This window comes from Manis javanica, chromosome 8, assembly GCF_040802235.1.
Source record: "Manis javanica isolate MJ-LG chromosome 8, MJ_LKY, whole genome shotgun sequence".
Classification (NCBI taxonomy): Eukaryota; Metazoa; Chordata; class Mammalia; order Pholidota; family Manidae; genus Manis; species Manis javanica.
Genome location: NC_133163.1, coordinates 24,114,705 through 24,129,621, shown reverse-complemented (window position 1 = coordinate 24,129,621; position 14,917 = coordinate 24,114,705). Strand labels below are relative to the sequence as shown.

At 40.8% G+C, this 14,917-nt stretch overlaps 1 protein-coding gene across 3 annotated transcripts in view; it reads left to right on the top strand.

Moving 5' to 3' along the window:
• Window positions 1-14,917, top strand: part of ADCK1 (aarF domain containing kinase 1) — a 209,577-nt gene that overhangs the window by 166,062 nt on the left and 28,598 nt on the right. For 2 of the 3 annotated variants that reach the window (XR_012133740.1, XR_012133738.1), the window contains one exon: window positions 9,011-9,071. The exons of the other annotated variant lie outside the window; for it this stretch is intronic. The gene's annotated coding sequence lies outside the window, so the exon portion shown is untranslated. The remainder of the gene's footprint in view (window positions 1-9,010; window positions 9,072-14,917) is intronic. 3 annotated transcript variants of the gene reach the window in all.

The following is a 14,917-nucleotide window of genomic DNA, read 5'->3' as shown; positions in this document are numbered from 1 at the left end:
ACAACTAGCCCTCCAGAGTGTTTGCTCATTTCCATGGTGTAAATACTCCCACCATAGCTGATCTGAAACTTCCAGGGTGAGGTCCCTGAATGTTCTTTAGGAGGAGGTGCACAGCTGTTGCTGTTGTGCAGCCTTAGACACGGTGGTCCACATTTGCATCCTCCTTGCCTGTAAAACTGAAGTCGGAATGCCTCCCTCTCCAGTGAGAAGTGAAGAGATTATGTGAGTGATGTGCTTGCACTAAGCCTGATCTCAGAAATCATAGCTGCTGTACTGTGATTACTTCCCAAGGTGACCCTCTCATCTGTCACCAGGCTTTGGCCTCAAGCTCATGTACATAAGAGGTAACTTCACCAGTGGTGAATGAATCATTTTGCCTTATGCTCTTCACCTACTGAAATCCTCTTTTTCAACTCCAGGCCAGTCTGCTTCTTCCAAGATGCCCTCCTGACTGCTCTTACCCACATAGCTCTTCCCCTGCATTTAACTCTGCCAGCTAAGGTGGGAAGGTCTCTGACCAAGAGATGCACCCTGGCCCCAATTCCTCTGCAGGGGTGCCCTCTGTGGGAAGGAGCAGCAGCAGCTTCCCGGGGGAGCAGGCTGACCTGCTTGCAGACAGGTGTGAGGCCTTAGGTAGATCGTGCATGTTTTCTGGCAATGGATTTTTCTGCCTATAAATCATGGTGGCAACCCCTTTCTTGTCTCCCAGGTGCCAAAGGGCAGGTAAGTGACCACTGAAAGCAGAAATTATGTTCAAAGTTAATTCATCACATGTATGTGGTACTAACTCCTCTGACCTCTCTGTGCATTCAGTTTTGTCATCTGTAGAGGGGGAATAATAACCAGGGCTATTTCATAGGGTTTTTGTGAGCATTAAATGTGTTAATTAATACAAAGTACTTAGAAGGGGCCTGACATATATTGCATAATACATATATTAGCTATTATTACAAATAATACCTTAAGTAACAAATAATATTATGAATAATATTGAGGGGTGGTAAACTGTCACTTTGAAAGTCCCTTTTAGGAGTCCTGAGAGGTTCTTTTGAGTGGGATTCTGCTGGTGTTTCCTCCTTGCTGGGTACTCTGAAGCCAAAGCCACCAGGGGCCTGAATCACCTCTGCTCACCCTGCCAGGCAGACCTCTGTGGGTGTACGTGCCTCATGATTTGACTCCTGAGAAGTCAGAGGCAATAGCAGTAGGTTAGACACCCTATCTGTGACTGTGACCTGGAGCAACACTGAGATACCTCCATCCAAGTATTTCTTCCTTTCATGCAAAGATAGTTTTTAAGCCCAAAAAAGGCCAAAGGCCTATGCTGGACTCATTCTGATCTCAGAGGAGCAATATAACTATGATGAAGTGCTACACTGGGGTCAGAAAACCCTAAATTTAGGGTCTGGCTCTACTAGTCTTTGCCTGGGTGCTCTTAGAGAATTTAATCAGTGCTTCTGGCACATTAACTGTGGGTTCATGGGGGACATCAGCTCCCTTGTGTTTTGCTCTGCATCCTTTCATTTGGGAAACTCATTCCCCCAAACCTGTGCTTCTGGTGAAACTATGAAACTCTGATCAGCAGTGGGGGTATAACCTGACCTGGGGAAAATGAGTCAGCTTCAAGAACCAAAATAGGGATGGTGAGGGAAGGGCAGGCTTTTTTTCTGTGGCTTCACTGGCTGTTCACTGAATTCAGTGTGAATAGGGTAAGCCTAGAATTGCTTGGACCATCTTTGTTGTCACACAGAGACAGCCTGCCTGAAAATGGAGCAAACTCAAGGGAATCCAAAATAGGAACAGAAGGTCCTAGTTGACATAATTTGAGCTCCTGGATGCAGCCATGCCTAAAGCCAGAACATCCTTGTAGCTCCCATTTATTTGTACCAATAAATTCTTCCTTTTTAATTATTCCAATTTGAGTTGGATTTCTATGGATTGCAATTGACAGAGTTCTGGAAAGTATAGTGTCCAATAAATGCAGTAGCACTTGAGGACAATATGTGAGATCCTTTCTACTCAAAGTCATCCAAGGACCAGCAGCATGGGCATCTCCTGGGAACTTGTTAGAGATGCAGAATCTCCGGCCCATCCTAGACCTAAAGAATCAGAATCTGTGTTTTAACATGACCCCAGGCTACTCATATATGTATTGAAGTTTGAGAAGATTACTCTAGACCAGTGGTCCTCTGCTCTAGTCACACACTTAGAAGTCCCAATCCCCAAGACACACCCCACACTAACTAAATCAGAATCTCGGAGGGTGGACCCTGGCATCAGCATGTTTTTTAAAGCTCTCCAGATGATAACAATGTACAGCTGAGGTTGACAACGACTGCTCAGGTGTGATTTGCTTGGTGGGAGCAAAAGGTCTAATACTTTGTGAATTAGCCTAGAGCAGAAGCCTGCTTCTGTGGGGGACACAGAAAGGGACTCCTTGGTAGTGGTGGGAACCCTTAGGAATCACGTGGGAGCTGCCTCTGCCAGGCAGAAGGGTCAGACTGGGCTGTATCCCACAGGCACCCCATGGGGGATTTTTACCAAATCCTGGAACACTTTCTTTTCCTACTACCTCAAATACCTTCTTTTCCCCTGAATTCATAACTAAACACTATATGAAAATCTCTTAAACTTTCAAAAATTCAGGTCCCTCTGACACAGGGACTTGAACATAAGCATAACGTGAATCTCAAACTGAACCCAAATGTTACTTTATTTTTTTTATTGAACCATGACCTGCTCCCAAAATATGTTGTGAGTTTTCATTTTCCTTCTGTAATTCATCATGGTGGTGAATCAATTCACTCTGGAATTAATCCAGATGCCTTCTAAAACCAGTCAGGTGGAAGAAAATGGGGATATCAGAATATTCTCTGACTTCAACTTGAGCAAAATTTTTGCAGTGAAAACTTTTCTTTTGTCACTGTGGAATTTGACCTGTGGTCTCAAGTTTCTGGTAGCTGGTCAGATGCTGTGTTCTCAGGCCTTTCCATCTCATTCTGAGTGGGGACCTCTCCAGGGCCCAGGGGGCCTGTGTGACCTATTATGAATAAGTCCAGGTGGCATCATTAGGATGTGAGCAGGCGGTAGCCATCAGTATGCCTGGAAAAACAGGTAAGATGGGGGTTTCCTCTTTAGGAGGGGGAGTAGATGGATGGGCAGGGAGTCTCTGGGGCTGCTTTGTGTTTGTCCTTTATGGTGTTACCGGCTGGCAAAGAACCATTTCCTGCCTGGTGCTCTGCTTGGGAGCGGGGAGAGGTGTGGGAGGGGTGAGGAGAGAGCTGGAAGCTGGCCTTCCCCTGCTCACGGTAGTCAGCAGCTCATTAGGGATTCTAATCAGGCAGAAATATTTTCCCGTCAGCTCATTACAAACTCTAACAAGGTCCCAGCTCCAGGTCGTGGCTGCTTTTCTCCTGCTGGGCATAACGATGAGCAGCTTGCCGGAGCCTTTGGTAACTCATTTGTTACAACATGCGATTCATGGCAGCAGGGGCTCTAGGGTGGAGGAGGTGGAGGGGAGAGCCAGGGAAGAGATGGAGGGAAAGTCCCCTTTGCAGAGGACAGGAAGGCAAAAAATGCCCAGTGCCTTGGGACAGTCAAGCCCATTCCCTAATGGGCACCTGGAATCTTCTGGGAATCTGGGCCCAGCTGTGTGTGAAGCACAGACCAGCTCTAATCGTGTGTGGAAGTAGGTGGAATCCCAACCACTTGCTGGCTGAGGACAAAGGCAAGTGTTTTATCCTGTGGGAACAGTCCTCAGGGCCTCTGCCTTGCATGCCTGTATGGCCCCAGAGGCCAATCCTTACTCAGTGATTTGGAAAATATTTCTCTGCCATAATTTTCCAGCTCAAAAACTATCAATAGACCCCTAATTCCCACTGTGTTACATCTAAACTTTACTTCTCTATCAAGGCTCTCGGTAAAATAATTCTACTCAAACTAGCAGTATTTCAAGTATTTCCTCTATCCCAAATCCTCTCTTTGAAATTCTTGAGGGCCTGGTATCTTCAATATCTCATAAAAATTGTTAATTTTACCTTCTTCTTGGTTGTTCTTCCTTCATATTCAAGTTCCATCCATTCATCCAAGCTTAACCAAAGCATTGTGTCATCTATGAATCCTTTCACGATTATGCTAAGTTTCACTGGTTCCTACGGCATGGCTGAGAGCAGGGATCAGCCGGCTACACGTAGCCTGTGGGCCGAACGTGGCCCACCACCTACTATATAAAGGTGCATTGGAACACGCAGCCATGCTTATACATTTATTTACTGTCTGTGACTGCTTTTGCTCTACAACAGAAAGCTGAGTAGTTTCAACAAGAGACCCGATGACCCGCAAAGCCTAAAATATTTACTCTCTGCCCCTTTGGAGAAAAAGTTTGCCCACCTCAGATTAAACTATACAATTTATAAATTAAATAAATCAAAAATTTAAATTAATGGGTTTCCTCAAATTATTTCAAAAAGGCTTCCCAGAGTCTTTTTTCCTCCACTCCCTACCCACGCTGTACCCTTCCCATGTTTCCTCGCTCTGAACTTCCATCACATTTTATGTTTGTTTCCTGTAATGCTTTTCTCTTTCTAAAAATTTTGAAGAGTCATTTATTTAAGCACCTGTTTTGTGTAATCCTCTAGTCTGCAACCCCTTTGAGGGCAGTAGAATCTCTTCAGACCCATCTCTGTAAGCCCTCAACTATTAGTACAAGGGTTCAGTAAGTGGGGAAAGACTATTGGTTGCAGTCTGCCGTGGCTCCTGAATGGCTGGGGAAGAGCTTACTTCCTGCTGGAATAAGGCTGCTGTAATCCTGCCCTTGAATTGGGAGCTAGATCCTGCTTCTGTAGTAGTGAGACCATCATTTAATGGAGAGAGGGATGCCCTACAACTTCATGGATGAGGTATGGGATGCTGTTGATTCTGGTTCATTTCCCTCTCTCCCTTCTTTAACATGAGCCCATTTTAAAGAATTCCAGTGTAGTCCCATTAAATCTACAGAGATGCCCAAGAAAAGGAAAAACTTCCTGCCTCTCAATCTTTATTATACAAAATCACAGCAGAATTGGGGTAGGCAGAATAACAGCCCCCAGAATGTCCATGTCCTGATCCCTGGAACCTGTGACTATGTTACTTTACAATGCAAACAAGGAGTTTGAAGATATGATTAAGGTTAAGGACTTTGTGATGGGGAGATTATCCTAGATTATCTGATTGGGTCCATTTTAATCACCTGAGGCTTCAAAGGTGGAATAGGGAGGCAGGAGGGGTAGGTGAGAGAGATGAGGATGTTAGAAGGACTTGATCAACTCTTGGGGGGGTGGGGGGGTGTCATGAGCTTACGAATGAGGACAGCCTCTAGGAGCTAGAAGGGTAAGGAGCAGATTCTCCCATTCAAGCTTCCAGAAAGGAAGGTAGCTCTGACAACACCTTGATTTTAGCTCAGCAAGACGCATGTCAGACTTTTAGAACAGTCAGATAATGAATTTTTGTTGTTTGAGACACTGAGCTTGTGGTAATTTGTTACTGCAGCAGTAGAAAACTAGTACAGATACCCCGTGCTCCTTTTTTCTTTTAACCTGGAGTGGCTGACCCGCCTCTCATAGACGGTTCAGTGACTCAGAGAGGCAGAGTGGGCAGGTGTAGATCAGATAGGCATCTGCCCATCCATCAGTGTTGTCCAGAGTCCTGGAGCTAAAGCTGGGCTGGTTGTCTTGGAAATCATGACCTTTGCCCCTAAGAAAAAGTTAAATTGAGCAAATGTAAATGACTTTTTGCTGGCCATCTGGGAAAGGGATGAACTGGGCTTGTGGATTTTTGTTGCATGTGTATAGTATACAAGCTTTAGGATTTTAGCACCAGCTGGTAGAAATCAGGTCTCAGAACCCTAAAGTTTAGGGCCTGCAGTGATTTCTTCCAGCCTTGCTTTGATTTCTGAAATGATTGGATGAACCATGTATCAATTATCTGTTGATGTAATAATGCGACATAAAAAACCATCCCCCCAAACCTCACTGACTTAATGCAAAAACCATTTATGATTGCTCACAGGTTTATGGATTGGTTGACCAGTCTGCCGATCTGGGCTGGGCCCAGCTGCACTTGCTTACGCTCTGTGGTCAGCTGGCAGGTGGGCTGGAGGCTGATTGGTCTAGGATGGCCTCAGCTGGGGACACTTGGTTCTTCTCCACATGCTCCCTCGTCCTCCAGAAGGCTAGCTGATCTTGTTCTCATAAAGGAGGCAGGGAGACTGGGGAGAGAAACAGACACAGAGAGAGGAGTGGGTGAGGGCTCTTGAGATCTAGGCTTGGAGCTGGTATGTCTCTGTCCACGGTTGCCTTGTGTTCTGTTGATCAAAGCAACTTACAAGGCAACATAGATTCAAAGAACAGGGAAACAGTCTCTGCCCCTTGGTGGGAAGAACTACCAAGTCACGTTGCAAATGGTGTGGGAAGGATGCCACTTTTGCAGCTATCTGTTGCAAACATTCTGGGAAGGGAAAAATGTCCTTAGCCCCAAATAGCTCCTGAAGGCTAAAGTCAGCTAGGCTACTGCCCACTTCTGGCCCCTCTCTGTAGGCTGTGAGCCATCAGAGCCTCTAGATGCTATCCTCTCTTCACTCCCTGTCCTGGCCCCCAAAGAAAGCCATAATTCTCCCTATGAATTGCCAGCCACCAGTCCCACCCTTCCCCTCTCCCTGCTCCAAGCCGGAGGGATGTTGTGGGCAACCAGCCGGCTTGATGAATGTGGCTCTGTAAACCTTCCCCTGGCCTCTGCTGTGGCATAGGCATGAAATGAACTTGCTAATACTTCGAGAGCCACAAACCTTTTCCTCTTCTTCAGCACGACGCAGCGAATTGATCTGGCTGGGTGAGCCACGACAAACCTCACGGAAAAGGGCATCAGCAAATTCAAAGCCTCGTTTGAGGTCTTGATTCACCGTAAACTAAGCTGCCGGCAGCAGGCACTGACATTCCTTCCACTGCAGTTGATACTGGGTTTTATCGACTTGCTGTAAGAAGTTGATATTGACCAAAACTGAGTTCCAATGAAAAGGTCCATGGCAGTATGTCTTTATTGCTCAAGTAATCCAAGGATTTGCTAATCCTTCCTTGTCCCACTCAGTAATGTTGCAGAAATTCTTTTGGAACTGAGAGGCCATCGCTTAGATGCAACAAGGTGCTCTTTCCCCACAAGGCCTCCTGGAAGAGGGATGGAGGCATAAGCAGTGTGTTGAGAACACAACCAAAGTGTTGGAAAATTTATTGATGCTCACACTTCAAACCATCATACCTTCAACTTTTAGAAACTCAGCTCTATCCCCTTGCAAAATGGCCCAGAAAAACAACAGGATGCCCCATGGGACCTGCTCATGAATAATATCTCAGTCTCTTTGCCCACTGCTCCTCAGCCTTGCCTACCTCCAACCCAGTCTATTGAATCGCAATCCCAGGGGATACTATGTCTTCCTTAGCAGTGAGGAATTAATATGACATTTGGTTTTTACTTATTTCAAGGCCCACTAGGAACACAGAGAAAGAGGGAAAATTTATTACTTGCTAATTTATTTTTGCATTGAAATACAGTCTGCAACCCTCCCTTCAGGGGTGGGTGTATGTTTGCAGTAGAATTGCATATAGTGACTTTTGAGTTATGTTGAAGGTTGGGGTCCCTGGAGAAACCATCAAAGAGAAGATGAGCAGATAGAACAGGGCCAACGAAGTAGCCCGGAGTGGCTGGGTCAGGGAGTGAGTCAGGCGGGCAGAAGAATTGCCAGCCAGTTTCCCCACCCAGCTCTGTTCCCCCTGGTAGTCTCTAAAGGCCCATTCAAGCAGGAAAACAGAGATCAGCAGTGAGAGGCCAAGCGGGGCAGAACCACAGGATGGTGGGGCACTCACGGACTTGCTGTCACCAATGGTCAGGGAAGCATGCAGGATGCCCCGTGCTGGTCCACAGAGGGGCTTTCTCTGTTCTCTGCTGACTTGTGTTTCATTAGCAATGCAAATACTAATCCTGGGGGCGGGGAGGGGGGGCTTGCAGCTCCAAGGAGGGAAGAAATTGATCACAGCACCAAATGCATCCTGAAGCAATATCAATTTTGCTCAGGTGTTATTTCCCATCATCTTGGGAAGGTGGGCCCAGTTCCTGATCCAGGAGTGAACATGTGGTCAGTTCTGGTCAATAAGAAGAAAAGAGAACAGTTCTGGGATGGCTCCAGGAAAGATTTTCCCTCCCTCATAAGAGAAAGTGGACAAGAAGTATCTGTCTGACACCTGTCGCCTTGACATGAAGTAGGTGGGTGGGAAGAACCTCCCTCCTCATGTTGCCCTGTCTTGTATAGTGGAAATTTATTGAGTAATACGATAGTTTTGGCAGCCATTTTATTGCCAAGAGATGAAGAGAATGTGGGGACATCTCTCCAGGGTCCCGCCATCATGGGGCAGCTAAAACAAAGCCATTAACGGACCATATTTCCTGTGAAAGAAATGGATCCTTGTTGGTTCATGCCATTGTGAATTGATTACTCTGTTTGTGCAGCTGAAATTATTTCAAAATGACACAAGTACCTAATTCATGGTTTGATGAGATAATCAAATGAGACAGTCAGAGTCTCCTAGACAGAGACCTGAAAATTTCTCTAGTCTCTCTGCAACGACTTGACAGTAGGTTTGAAATGTGTTCCCTGGGTATAATGAATGAGAGAGTCTGGGAAAACGAGCAGAGGAGTGGAATCACTTCACTTTTCTTTCTGTTTTGGGGAGAAGGCAATTAAGGTCATAGTGGGATGATTCTCATCCCATTAGGGATGTGCTTTCTGCTGAATCAAACACCTATTGAATACATCTTGCAGGCAATGAAAGGATTTTAAAATTTGTGTGTACCTCATATATGGTTAAATTTCATCTACTTTTCTCATTGCTTTACCTACTAATTTTAGAACTGAATAGGGCATCATTTTAGTTTGAGTTCAGTAAGCAGTGGATCCCATTGTTTTAGTTTTCTATTTCTTTGCCATTAGGTCTGCAATCTGTACAGACTCAAGGGGACCGGATAGTTCCCTTTTGCAAAGGAAGCTTCTGGTAAGTGAAGAATCCTTTTCTAATGCTAAGAATCATCTTCCAGTTGATTGATTGACTGAAATTCTTGAGACCTCAATTGATGAATTCTCTAATGGGGCATGTATCTGCCCCAGCATGGCTTCTGAACCCTGAAGCTCAAGTGTCATGGTAACCCACAACCTGAGAGAACCTTGCAAGCTATTAGCAAGAATAAGGGAAGGAACTGAGAGGTAATGTATTCTTGGCTTTGAGTTGTTATAGCTTGTCTGTCTCATAGGTAGATATTCCTTTTTAAAATTTGATTTAAAAATTATTATATAGTAAAATTGATGTTTTTGTGTATAGTGCTATTAATTTTAACACACATTCAGATTTATGTAACCACCACCACAATCAGAACAGTGTTTTTGTGTGCTAGCACTTTCTAGTCACATTCTTGCCTCACCTCTAACCTCTGCTACTCCCTTGTCTATTTTCCATCACTATAGGTTTGGCAGTATAAATGGAGTTATATGGTATGTAACCTTCTGAAACTGGCTTTTTCCACGTTAGCATAATGCCTTAGATTCATTCAAGTTATTGTGTGATTTAAAATCTGTTTATTTTTTTGCTGAGTGGTATTCTACCACATATCTATGTGGCTATACCACAGTGTGTTTAAACATTTACCTACTGAAGGACATGTTGTTTTCAGTTTTTGTTAATTATGAATAAAGCCACTATAAACATTTGTGTTGAGGTTTTCGTATGAACATAAGTTTTCATTTCTCTAGGGCAAATAATCAGAAGTGGAATTGCTAGTATGATAAGCATATGTTTAACTTTATAAGAAAGTGCCAAACTGTTTTCTGGTACAGCTATACTATTTTGCATTCCTACCAGCAAATTCAGAGAGTTCTATTCAGTCCACATTTTCTTCAGTATTTGCTATTTTCAGTACTTTTTAATTTTATTTTACCCATTTAATAAGTGTGTAGTGTTAAGTAACTGTGATTTTAATTTGTTTTTTCCTAATGGTTAATAATGTACATTTTTTGGATATCATATGTCCTTTTGTGGAGTGTTTATTATGGGCATTTGTCAATTTTGAAATTGTGTGTTTTCTTACTGTTGAGTTTTGAGAATTCTTTATATATTCTGGATGTAAGTCCTTTGTTGCTCATGTGATTTGAAAATATTTTTCTCCAGTTTGTAGTTTGTCTTTTCATTCCCTTAATGAAATTAAGGGTCTATTACAAACCAAAATAATTTTGAAGAAGAGTGATTTTCATCTTTTTCTTTTATGGATTATGCTTTGGTGTCATATCTAAGAAAGTTTTGTCTAACTGTAAGTGTCAAAGATTTCTGCCTGTCTTTTTCTACAAGTTTTATAGTTTTACATTTTATATTTATATCTGTGATTTATTTGAGTGAACTTTTGTGTATGGTGTGAAATTTAATTTGAAGTTCATTTTTTTAGGGTGTGGACATTCAGTTGTTCCGCACCATTTGCTGAAAAGACTATCCTTTCTCCATTGAATAGCTTTTGCACCTTTGTCAAAAACCAGTTTGCCATATTTGTGTGGGTCTGCTTCTGGTCTCTATTCTGTTTCATTGATAGGTATGTGTACTGTGTCTTTGCTAATACCATGTGTTGACAGCTATAGTTTTATAGTGAGTATTAAAATCAGATAGTGTGGTTTCTCCAATATTATTCTCCGTTTTCCAAAATTGTTTTAGCTACTTGTCTTTATCAGTTTGGGCTGCTATAACAGAACACCATAGAGTAGATGGCTTAAACAACAAACATTTGCTTCTCAGTTCTGGAGGCTGGAAGTCCAGGATCAGGGTGTCGTCCTGGTTGGGCTTTAGTGAGGGCCCTCCTCCTGGTTCATAAATGGTGCCTTCTCACTCTATCCTCACATGGTGGAGAGAAAGAGGAAACAAGCTCTCTGCTTCCTCTTCTTACAAGGGCACTAATCTCATTGGGGGGGGTTCCACCCTCATGATATAATTATCTCCCAAAGGTTCTTTCTCCTAATACCATTCCACTGAGAATTAGAGTTTCAACATATGAATTTGGGGGGAACACATTCAGTCCATGGAACCATTGTCATTTCTTTGCTTTTCCATGTAAAGCTTAGAATTTGTCTACACAAATCTATACACAAATCCTGCTGGGATTTTGGTTGAAATTGTATTGAATCTATAAATTAGTCTGAAAAAACAGGCAACTTTACTACATTGACTTTTCCAGTTCATATCTCACCCTTTATTTAGGCCAAATTTGAATTCTTTCTTCATCATTTTGTAGTTCTCAACATACAGATCCTGTGCATATTTTGTTAAATTTATTTTTTGAGTATTTATTTATAAGTATTTCATTTTTGAACTACTGTAAATGGTATGTATTTTTAATAAAAATATGATTGATTTTTGTGTGCTAACCTGGTAGCCTATGACCTTGCAAAACTTACTATGTCTAAGAATTTCTTTTGCTTTTGTTGTTTATTCTTTAGGATTTTCTCTCTTAAAAATTATGTTATTTGTGGATAAAGAGTATAATTTCTTCCTTTCCAATTGTGTGTCTTTTGTTTATTTTTCTTGACTTGTTATGTTAACTGTGATTTCCAGTATGATGTTGAACTGTCTTCTTCCCAATCTTAGGAGGAAAGAATTCAATCTCCTACCATTAAGTATGATGTTAACTGTAAGGTTTTGATAGATGTCCTTTATCAGATTGAGGAAGTTTCCTTGAATTCCTAATTTGCTAGGATTTAAAAAAAAAGTGATTAGATGTTGAATCTTGTTAAATGTTTTTCTGCATCAGTTGATGTGATCATAAGGTTTTTCTTTTGTAGACTTGGTATGGTGGTTTGCATGGATTGGTTTTCAAATATTGAATCATCCTGGAATTTCCAGAATAAACCCCATTTGTTTGTGGCATATTATTCTTTCTATATTTTCCTGGAATAATTTGCTACTGTTTTTTGAAGATTCTGCATCTATTTTCATGAGGGATATTGATCTCTAGTTTTCTTTCCTTTTTTTCTTTATCTTTTTTAAGGTGGGAGGTATGAGGGTAATGGTAATGGTAACTTCATAAATTGAGACAAAATGCTCCTTCTTCCTCTGTTTTTTGAAGTAGATTGTCCAAAATTGGTGTTATTTCTTCTTTGGTAGAACTTGTCAGTGAAATAGAGTAGTTCTGTGGATTACTATTTTTTGGAAGGTTTTAAACTATAAATGCAATTTCTTTAATAGTAATAGTAGTATTTGGGTTATTTATTCCATTTTGGGTGAATGTGGATAGTTTGTGATTTTTGAAGATTGACACATTTCATCTAAATTTTTGAATTTGTGTGCAGAATTGTTCATAGTATTTATTTTCTATCCTTATTATGTCTGTGGGGTTTGTAGTGATAGCACCTCCTGCACTCCTAATACTGATTTTGTATCTCTTTTTTTTTGTCAGTCTTTCTAGAAGTTTTCAATTTTATTGATCTTTTTGTATAGAAAGCTTTTGGTTTTTATTGCTTTCCTTTATTTGTTTTTGTTTTCATTTTCAATTTCTGCTATCTGTATTACTTCCTTTCTTTTGCTTGTTCTTTATTTTTTCTTTTTTTAAAGTTTCTTACTGTGGAAACTTAGATTATTGACATGAGAGCTTGATTATATTCTAATATAAACATTTAATGCTATATATTTCTCTAGAAGTACTGCCTTAGCTCCATCTCACAAATTTTGATATACTGTACTTTCATTTTTCAGTTAAGATATTTCTTAATTTCCCTTGAGATTCCTCTTTGACCCATGGGTTATTTGGAAGTGTGTTGTTTAATTTCCAAGTGGAGATTTTCCTTTTATCTTTCTGTTACTGATCTAGTTTAATTCCATTATGGTCAGACAATATTCTTTGTTTGGTTTCAATTCTTTTAAACTTATCAAAGTTTAACAAGTTTATCTTTGTGAATGTTCCAAGAATGTATATTCTGCTATTCTTGGGTGGAATGTTCTATTGAGAAGAAATGTGTATTTTTCTGTTGGGTGGAGTGCTTATAAATGTCAATTAGATACAGTTATTTGATGGTGTTGTTTCTTTCTTCTATATTCTTGCTGATTTATGTTTACTAGTTCTATTTATCATTAAAGTGTTCCAGTCTCTAGCTGTAATTATAGGCTTGCCTATTTGTCCTTTCAGTTCTAATGTTTTACTTCACGTGTTTCAAAACTTTGATGTTATGTACGTGTTTAGGATTGATAGTTCTTGGTGAATTGACTCCTGGTAATTTTTAAATTTCTGAAATCTTTTTATCTGCTATTAACATAGTCATGACTTTCTTTTGTTTAGTGTTTGTATGGTATACCTTTTTTCCTATTTTTATTTTTGTATCATTATGTTTGAAGTGAGTTTCTTGTAGACATCATGTATTTGGGTCATTGATTTTAAATCTATTCTGATAGCTGTCTTTTAATTGATGTGTTTCGATCATTTTCACTTAATGGAGTTATTGATAAATTTTGATTTAGGTCTACTATTTTATTATTTGTTTTCTGTTTGTACCCTCGTTTGTGTTCCTCTAATTCCCCTTTCCTGCCTTTTTTAGACTATTTAAATAATTTTTAGCATTTCATTTTAATTTCTTTATTTTTTGAGTATATCTCTGTACTTTTTTTAGTGGTTGCTCTAGGAATTACAATATGCATCTTAACTTTTCACAACCTACTTACAGTCAATAACACAAATATTAGACTTGCAGTTAATGTACCACAGATTCCTAAGACTCTGTTCATTTTTTTTCATTTTATTTATTTGGGAAAATTTTATTCATCTATCTTACAGTTGGTTGATTCTTCTGTCATCTCTATTCTGTTTTGAGCCCATTCCATATTTTTCATTTCTAGACTTTCCACTTGTCCTTCTTAATGTCTTCCATTTTTTTGCACAACTTATTTCCAGTGTATTAATGATAATTTGTTGGAGCATTTTTACAACAACTGCTTTAAAGTCTTCATCAGGTAATCTCAACATTCGTGTCATCTAGGTGGTGACAACTGTTGATTGTCTTTTCCCATATAAATTGAAAATGTTCTGGTTCTTCATGTGTCTGATAATTTTGGATTGTATCTTGAATGTTTTGAATATTTTCTTATGAGACTCTGGGTCTTTCTTAAGTCTTATGGAGAATATTGATATATTTGTTTTAGTAGGTAATTGATCTATCAGGTCATGTTCAGTGGGCTATGGTTCCCATGCCGTTTTGGCTTTTAAATCTTTTGTGTGCTACTTAAGTCTCTTCTTTGTGTGTGCTACCCTGTGGCTAGTGTGGGACCTGGGTAGTGGTCTTTTAGTTCAGTGCAAAGTTTTTCATAAACTAATTGGGGCCAACTCCATTCATGCAGAGCTTGAAGACAATCCTGGAAATTCATAATCAACTTTATGGGAGCACTTTCCTAAGCTCCTCCTTCTCCATACTTTCTGGGACCCTGGGGCACCATTTTCTGTCCTCCAGTCAGGAATCTAGGGCTTTATTTACTCTATTTTGCCATCCACTTTCACAGCTGTGTCTGGAGCCAGGAGGGAAAAAGCAGTGGAGGTTCACACTATTCTCTTGGGACCAAAGCTTCACCAATCATAGAGGACAGTTCCTCCTTCTCTTCAGTTTGGTTTCTGTGGGGTTTTGTTGCTCACACAGAATTGTGTAGGGGCCAGACTATGAGAGAACGGAGGTAAAAAAGAAAAAAAAATATTCAGGGATTTCTGCACTGTCCCTGAGTATTAGGAGTTCCCTTTCTTGATCCCTAAGCCAGTGCTAGAGGCTTGTCCTGGAACTCATTCTCTGTGCCCCGGTGCCCCTTCTGGGTTTTGGGCTGCACCGAGTTCAGGC